Below are 9,679 nucleotides of genomic sequence, written 5' to 3'. Positions count from 1 at the left end.
CTGATGTGACAAACAATTCGTTGCTTGCTTACAATGGGGAATTTGATTCGGCACTGAAGGCCATTGCATCCATTACCGAGACAGAATAAAAGCAAAAAATGGTCGCCAAGCCTGAAAGTTCCCTATCAGACGGGAATATCGGCAGCCAGTCTTGCTATCCTTTCTACGTCTGAATTATCTCAGGGTGTGATCCAGATGTTTTAATTTATTCTCCTACTTTCCGATATTAACCCTTCTATCTTTTAAAATTCAAAAAAAAATCATCAAAATAAAATTAAAAAAAATCAAATGAAATTAACATTTCACTATCCAGCAATGTCTCTTTTCTTAATCTTGTCACTTTCCTTATTCTCTTTTCAATTCTATTAAATGCAGATTTCAATAACATGACATACTGCGGACTTCATGCCCAGATCCTAAAACGCTGTCAGACCTCGAAATAATGAATCAAGAATTAGATCGCAATGAAGATAAGTTTAAGGAAATAAAACAAAGAGTTGGAACAGCTGAAGAAAAAATGGTTCCAGATTGGAAAGGTCCATACATTGCAACAAGAATACTGCCAAAAGAGTGCGTTGTACTTGGGATACATCGAAGGTTATGTACCTGAAACAACTGTCAATTCAAATGAAATCAAAAGGTACTATATTGGATCCTCTATATTGTATTAATGTTCTCTGATTGGGATGAAGAAGGCTTACTTTCTCACCATCCAAATATTCAACCCTTTGCAAACCCTTTGAGCCGGTTCCCATTCTTTGATTACCCTCTTTGGAACCTGAAAGTTATTATTGAAAAAAATAATGAATGAAAAATGAAAAAAAAATGAAAAGAGAAGAAAAGAAAGATACCCAAAAAGGGGGAAGAAACGACAAAGAAAATGAAATGAAAAATGAAAAAAAAAAGAGGAAAAGGAAAGGAAAATAAAGAGAAAACAAAACAAAACAGAAAATAAAAGAAAATCAAAAATAAAGTTCTGAACTATGTTCGACTTGATTCTAAAAGGATACGTAGGCATCCTCTCTCTGGGGTTCAGTCACACAAATAAAAATCCAAATTCCCTCAAATTTGAAACTGGGGCAGAAGTTGTAATGGTTCAGCGATGGTTTCGCCTAAAAGGTTCTAAAGTTGTAATTCAATCCAAATTCTTTTTTCTCCAAATCTTGTTCAAGTCCTTCCGATCAATTGGTAAAGATGTTCAAAATTGGAGGATATAGTTACTTGGATCTAATACAACCAAATGAGAGAAATGAAATGAGAGAGTCTTATCGGTAAATACTCCCACGGGCACCGTAAGACGATGGTAAGTAGAGAAACTAAAATGAGAGAGTCTTGTTAGTGAAAACTCGCAAAGAGCACTACAAGCCGATGGTGAGAATAGAAATGAGAGAGGTCAGCTCATGAAAACCCGCAAAGGGCACCACTGATAAAAAAAGAGGATCTTCAGTCACTAACATTGACACAATCTTAGGCAAGGTTTCTCGGTTTTTGAGGAAAAAACTGTGATGAATTTCTGATAATCGGACAGTTTGCAAAGATCAGGCATCTAGTCCAAAAGGCATGTCATGTTCATTAAAGTCCGCATGCACCCCAGATAAGTCCTCTTTTCCTTTCCCCGAAAGGGACACTTCTTGTTTTAAACTCATTCTCCATTTTATTGTTTGTTTTCTTGGAATCCCTTTCGGTCTAACTATGTTCCGAAACTAAGACAAAGAAAGGATGGTAAGATTGATTTACAGGGTTCTCCTTTGATACAAGCTAATACACAAGAAGGCACCTAGTCTCGGCAAGGGCATCAAGTGGACTTCGACCGGCCATGGTGGCTGATGTTTTGAAATTGAAAATTCTTGGAAGGAGAAAATCAAATTGAAGTACATATAAAGGCATATAAAGTGGAAAAGGTTGAGTCCACATGGATAACCGTCTCGGCAAAGGTTTGAAAAACCAAGATACCCCAAATGATCTGAAATTGAAGTTGAAATAAAAAAGCCAAAAATAAGAGTCCTACGAAGGCAAAATAAAGTTGAAAAGGTTGAGTCACACGTGACTAGCCATTGCAACAAAGTTTGAGGAGCCAAAAAGTTCCCCAACGCTCCGAAGTTAAAAGTTGAAACAAAAAAAAACAAGTCAGAAGTGAAAGGTCTGCAAAGGCAAAATAAAGTCGAAAAGGGTGAGTCCCACCGACCAATTGTCATGGCAAAGTCTATAAAAGCCAAAGTTTCTCTAGGGTCAGAAATGCAATCGGTATTCAAGAAACAACTAGTTGCAGATGAAAGGGGGCGAAACCAAGTGGTTAAAACAATCAAGGCCACAAAACCAACCACCGTTTCAAACTAACAATTGTTCTTTGTTTGAAAACAGGAAACAGGTACAATGCACAAGAAACCTTGTAAGAAGCAGGTGCTATAAAAAAGAAACTGCGCAAGAGCTAAAAAACAGCTTTGTAGCAACAACTCCAAAAAGGGAAGTCTCCTCCAAAATTCTTTCTCGCATTTACTCATTCTATGAAAATTTAAAAAAAAAAGAAACAAAATGATGATGAAAATGAAAAAAGAAAAGAGAAAAGGAAGAAGAAAAATTTAAAATCATAGTAGTATAGGGTCTCCAATCCCTAGCTGCGTCTTTTCTAACATAGGGTCCCATTTCCTAGTTGATGCCGGCATAACCCGATGACTTTTCCAACATAGGGTCCCACTCCCTAGTTGATGCCGGCATAATCCGATGACTTTTCCAACATAGGGTCTCACTCCTTAGTTGATGCCGGCATAACCTGATGACTTTTCTAACATAGGGTCTCACTCCCTAGTTGATGCCGACATAACCCGATGACTTTTCTAACATAAGTTTACTCCCTAGTTGATACCAGCATAACCCGATGACTTTTCTAACATAGGGTCCTACTCCCTAGTTGATGTCGGCATAACTCGATGACTTTTCCATCATAGGGTCTTCACTCCCTAGTTGATGCCAACATAACCTGATGCCAACATATGGTCACCACTCCCTAGTTGATGCTTACATAGGGTCTCCACTCCCTACTTGATGCCAGCATAACCTGATGCCAACATAGGATCGCCACACCCTAGTTGATGCCAATATAGGGTCTCCACTCCCTAGTTGATGCCAGTACAACCTGATGTCAACATAGGGTCACCACTCCCAAATTGATGATTTTCCGACAATAGGGTCTCTAATCCCTAGTTGATTTCATTCTAAACATAGGGTCACTAGTCCCTAATCTCTTTTTCCCAAGGATACACAATCCTGACTTTTATTGCTTTCAATAAATAAGTAGTTTAGGAATCTTGTAACTCGTAAATGATAGGCTTAGTTAGTCTTTTTTATTTTGATTTGGTGTAATAAGGAGCTGAACAAGCAGTAACAGCAGCAACAATAGTGAAATCATAGTTATTCAGTAGTCCCAACTACCAAAACATCCAGAACTACACTGACATGATTCCTTATAGCCAAGGATATGTAGGCAACCTCTGAAACAAGGTTAAGTCAGACTTTTTCAAAAAAATGCTTCCCATGGAGTTTCAAACGGGCAAAAATTGGTCGTAATTGCTCACTTTATCTTTGCCCAAAAACTCTTCATGTTTCCGAGCAAAGAGGGGCAGCTGTGAGCACCTAAATTTTGCCCCACATGAAAATAACTCCTAAAAATAGACCAAAAATAATTTTAATGGATTTTAAAAGGTTTTCTTTATTTAGTTGCATTTCATGCATGTATAAAATCATGGGAAAAAACATAAAAATTGTCACTTTTTTATTTCATGTCATCTTAGGTTTAATTTGTATTTAGAAATTAATTACATTGAGTTAATTGCATTATCAAACAAAAATATACATTAGCTTTAATCAATTAGTTTAATTGATTAGTTAAAACGCCAGTTAGGTCTTTTTGCAAAATATAAATTCAATTAGAATTAATGTGGCTATTTCTGAAAGTTCCAATAAACAAAAAAGGGTTAGTTTTGCCTTAAATTCTGAATTGGTCCAGCTTCAAAATGACCCAAATTCCTTCGAGCCCAACAACCTGGCCCAATTTCCCCTTTATTATAACCCCTACTCCCTTAACCCAAAAGGATATAGAGACAGACCTAAGAAGAACTAATCAGAGGAATATGATCAGACCCCTCCTCTCCAAAAAACAAGAACGGCGCCCTTATTCTCCTACTCTCTAGCAAAACCCTAGCAGTTTCATCACCTCTCTAAGCCTAGCCAGCGTTGTTTCCCCTGGTCTCTCTCTCTCTCTCAAATCACCTTTCTCTTTGCCAAGCACCGGAATCCGACAAGCCAGCAGCCACCGGCGGCTGCTCGTTCCCCTATTCCCATCTCTCTTGTTCTTACCTCTCACTCACTCCATAGAGACGGATTCCCCCAACCAAATACCCGAGCACCCCTAATTTATTTCTTTATTCACAACAGAGAATCGGATTCCCAATTTGACACTCAAAAACTTTCTCTGAGATCTGAAACTACTTGCTTGAAAAAATTTAAAAAAATGAACAAATCGAAAATTGAAAGAAATGAAGAAGAAACAGTTTCAAGTGTTCATTTGAAGTCGGCGAATAAGAAGAAACATCAAAGATTTTGGGTTCTGTTAGAGACATAGAATGATTCGTCGGTTCTTTTGATGTTTACTTCAATGATTACATTTTTGGGTGAATTTTGCAAAGCTAATAAAAAATGGCTGAAATTAATCTGCAAAATTGATGTTGTCGTCGACTGCTGTGTAGCTGAGCTCCATCCTTACTTTTTTCAGCCTCTATTTGGCTCTTTTTGTTGCTTTGCTTGCTTAAGAAGTAAACTCAAAAAAAAACCTTTGTATTTAGTTATATTTAGTGATGAATGGATCTCGGTTTCCTACTTGAAATCATGTTTGAACATTGGCTTATTTTTGGGTGCCTCTGAAGGATTCAACAAATTTTCATATGTTTTTTTTTCATGCTCTAGTTATTTTCGTTTAGTGTTCTGGCGTGTTCAAGCTCTACTCAATTTCTCTGACGCCATTAATTGATTAAGGTTGTCTTGTTTGAAAAGTTAATTTAGTGACTGTTTAAGTGTAAACAGAGCTTTGCCTTTAATGGCTCAATCGAGTGGGCTGTAGTTTGCTTTTTAAAGAAAAGAACAGTGTTAGGTCTCCAGGATATTTGGTCGTAAAAGTATTTTGTGCTAAAGGGATCATTTTAATAGTTCAGAGTAAGGAGTTATTCATAAGCTTGTCCACCCTTCATAACTAGCAGATATCAAAATGACTTAAAAATAGAATAGTTGTAAATATTCTAAATGTAGATAATTTGTTAACACTCTAAATAAATAAAATATTTCTTGAGATCCAAACGCCCCTATATCCATAATTCATGACCTTACAATAATAAGCACTAGTTTAGGAATAATTAATTTATAAACATCATAGCTTTCTTTAGGCGCGATTAACAAATTATCATGGCCATGGGTACGGTTCTCGTGGCATGGTCACGATACATAATCCCCTATTCGGGTGTGCATTTCAAGTGGCCCGACCACAATTTCTAATAATAATAAAAAATAAACATGTTGTAGATCGCGGGTACGGTTCCCGTGACGCGGCTTACAATGTATTCCAAAATGACAAGTGTACGACAATTGTGACTTGTTCCAGAAATAATTCCATAAATAAATAAAAACGGTTATAAAGTTAAAAATGCACAATATGTTTAAAATATATAATTAATCAGATAATTAGGCCAATTATTAATAGTTGATTCGACCGTGCTAATACCACGGAACTCGGGAGTGCCTCACACCTTCTCCCGGGTTAACAGAATTCCTTACCCAGTCTTATGTGTTCGCAAATCAAAAATAGAGTCATTTTTTCTCAAATTGGGATTTAAAATAAATCGGCAACTTGGGAAACTATAAATATCCCAATTGGAGACTCTAAAATTAAATAAATAATCTCATATCAATTAATGTCACTTAAATTGGAAAAACTCCCTCATCCCCCTCGGAAAAAAGGAGGTGTGGCAGAAACGCCTAGATATCATGCTAGTAGGTTTAATATCATTACGCTAAAATCGGTAGGCAAATTTATATAGGTCCTGGTAATCGTATTAAGAAACTGGCTTTAAGTGCATAAATATCTGATCATTCATTTGGTACCACATAAAGATCCTGCCTATAGGATTCTGCAATTAATAAAAATCTGTTAAGGTTACCCAGTTTGGCGTGCATTTGTTGTCTAATTGCGGAGGCCAACTTGAGACCTTACTTGCTTATAAGTGAAACTCCAATGTATTTTGTATGTCGCCTAGCTTTTGACTTTCTGAGCAGCCTAAGTTAAAGTCTAGAACCACCCTGAAATAGAGGTCCAAACGCCTTCTGGACCATAGGCATGGGACGAGTATTGCACGTATAGGACACGACTTAGAATTCACTAGTGCGCTTCAGGTAAACAACTTAAAGATAGTAATTAGGTAGCAGGAGATGATAGTCTGTGCCTACTGAATAATATGAGTAACACCCCATCTCGAGGGAGTTACGAAGTATTATTTATGTTGTACGGGGTGATCTTTTAGGCTAAAAAACATAGGACCCCCCTCCCACCTTGTCTTTCAATCGAGTATTCAGGTTTAGTAATTCCTTATTTCTTAGCTTTGATCACATAGATTAATTCATATAAATGAATTCGGTCGGGACCCACAGTTGTGGACCTTGAAGAGTGCCTTACACCTTCTCTTCGAGGTAATTTCGAGCCCTTACCCGATCTTTGGTGACGCAAACTGGTTAGAAAAAGTTATTTGCATATAAGTTCCCTAACACACCTTAATCCGTTAGGTGGCGACTTTCTCTTTTAAAACATCTTCCTTAAAAGAGTTGTCACATGTCAAAACCCGATTTCACGAGAAAAAAGGGCGCGACAGCATGGCGACTCTGCTGGGGATATTTTTAGGCTCTTACCATAAATGAACTTGATCTTTGTGAATTAGTCTTCTCTGATAAGCGTGTCTTTGTTATTTTGGTATTACCTGAACCTCCCGCTCCCATTTTCCCTTCTATTTGCTACATGCACATCCTCTTCCCTATTTCCCTTTTATATGAACTCATATGCAACTCTTCGTTTAATTTGATTACAATGTGTGTTACCCCTTTATTTCCTGATCATGTTCACTTGCTCCAAACTTTTAATTTTTCTATATCATGTCTCTCCCTAACCCTTACCCCTTTATTTGCTTTATTACAATTCTTTCATTATGCGAACTAACTTCTTCCCTATTTTCTTTCTTTTATGTCTTTATGTTCATTCAATACTGCATTTATTGCTTTCAATATGTAAAATACTTGACAACGTGTTATTTTATCGTTGCATAAGCATACTCCACATCATATTCCACTCATGCATATTGATACCACAACGGCACTTGATGAGTGTCTAAGCTCTTCCCAAACTACCCTTTAAATTTGGAAAGGCTTATTTGTGGTAAAACTAGTCGATCAACGGTGCAATAGATTGTTCCGTGTCTTTCCCTCTCAAGTTGTCCACTTGAGGGTACCGGTTTAGACTCTTTTAGAAACCCCACTCTAATATCAACTGTACATGCATCATATCCAAACCTAGTACGAGTTAGAATGTTGTCCGCGTAATAACTCCTAAGGCAAGCCTTGTCCAAAGTCTGCCGGGATTTCCATAATCCCAATGGACATAATCACGATATGTGCATTATTTGGAGAAAACATGCCAATGTGTTGATCATTAACGTGTAAATAGCCGAATCTGGAGGGGGAAAAGGGCTAACTTTATCTGTTTTGCAGAAATGAGGCACGAGGTCCCCAGGTTCGGCGTGGTTTGGAATATCCCACCTTTGATGCTGGATTGGTGGGAAAATCTCGCACCAAGTAACAAAAACCATGGGAAAAAAGTTCTTGGGAATATACCTTCTTTGCTAGACATTCAGCCGAACAATGTACTAATCAAGGCTGCTACTATGTTCTGGGATGAAAAGAGGGTTGTTTTCCATTTCGGTGATATAGAAATGACTCCCCTTCTAGAGGAAATAGGGGGATTTGCTGGACTTCCTTGGGATAGCCTTGGTCTATTGGTACCTGAGAATCGCACTCCTCGAAGGTTTCTGAAATGATGGGTTTTAGAAAGAATGATGAGTTAGTCTGCCTGAAAAAGTCTTGTATACCCTTAAACTTCCTTTACGAACGTTATGGACACAACAAATCCTACCGCCTTTAGCATGATGAGTTTGCTATTATTTCGTTGGGTTGGACCCACCGTCGGGTTTTTATGTTTATTATCTGTTTTCTGGGTATGCTGGTATTCCCAATACAAGGAGAAAGGATTCCCACCCGTTTAGCTATGGTTACCAAGACCCTAATAGAAGGAATGGAGGGATAGACATACATTATTGTCCCAATGATCGTAGCAGAGATATACTGAGCTTTGGACCACTGCAAGAAAGGATATAGGCATTTTGAGGGTTGTAATTTGCTACTACAAGTATGGTTGTCGGAACATCTTCAAAGGGACAATACCAGCAAGAATTTCCGTGATGACCGTGGAATGACCACATAGTTTTTCACCACCCAAAAAGAATGACTTTTATCCCGAATAGGTTTGCACAACTAGGAAACGCTGTGGGATGGGTACACTTCTTTAGCAATTTGACTGACGACAAGGTCCATTAGATGTTTGAATGGTTCCCTACTAGCGAGTTCATCATTAGGTCAAGAGATGTTCTTTATCTAGTGCTAATCGAATTAAGGGGTATTTATCCTTGTGCTCCTATCAGAGTCATAAGGCAAGCTGGGAGGAAACAAGTCATACCCCGAGTCTCCAAGATGGTTCACTAAAAAGCATATTTCCAAGTGATGCTATTCCATTCAAGTATGAGGCACAACATATGTGGCATCTAAAGGTCATAGTGGAAAAGGATACCATCGAGCCAGATCGATATCATGCTGGCCATGTATGTTTCTACCCCTCATGGTTGGTCGGCAACATAGCAGGAGAAGTCAAGACAGGGATTGATTTGGGAAATAGGGTCATAAACGACACTGCCGAAGCCCAAGTCAAATATAGGAGATTACGCAAAAGGATTTTTGAATCTGAGGCAAGACATTTGGAACAGCACAAAGCGGACATGGAAACAACCAATGAATGGAGAGAAATCGCTACCAAATCAACAGAGAGGTTAGAATATTTAGAGCAGGGATTGATAGAGCTAGAAGGGAAGATGAGAAACAGGTTACAAGCTGTCAAAACATGGATGGAAATGAAGGAGGTCTCCAAGCAAGGGCGTATCTGATGTTGGACATGCACGACCTAGGGAACTTGATCGATGGAACAAAGAAGGACAAGCATGGAGAAGGTCCTTCTGGGACCAAATAGATTAGAAATTATATTTTACTTGCTTTCTAGACTCGTTATAGGCTTTGGTTGTAATAAGGCACATGCCACTAGTGACTCTTTATCATTATTGTCATTTTAGTAGAGATTCGGTTTATTTATCATATTAATAAAATGACGCAATTATTGGCATTAATTTTCTCCAAGTCTATATGTCGTTTAGGCCTACCTCGGGCAAAATGATGTCCCCAAATTAGGAGGTGAATTTATAATTCCGCAATTTGTGTTTAAATACAGCAGACATCCTTTTAATACTCCTCACTGACTTGTTTACCTTTT

The sequence above is a fragment of the Nicotiana sylvestris genome, chromosome 2 (genome assembly GCF_000393655.2).
Source record: "Nicotiana sylvestris chromosome 2, ASM39365v2, whole genome shotgun sequence".
Classification (NCBI taxonomy): domain Eukaryota; kingdom Viridiplantae; phylum Streptophyta; class Magnoliopsida; order Solanales; family Solanaceae; genus Nicotiana; species Nicotiana sylvestris.
Note: the sequence above shows the minus strand (reverse complement) of the source record.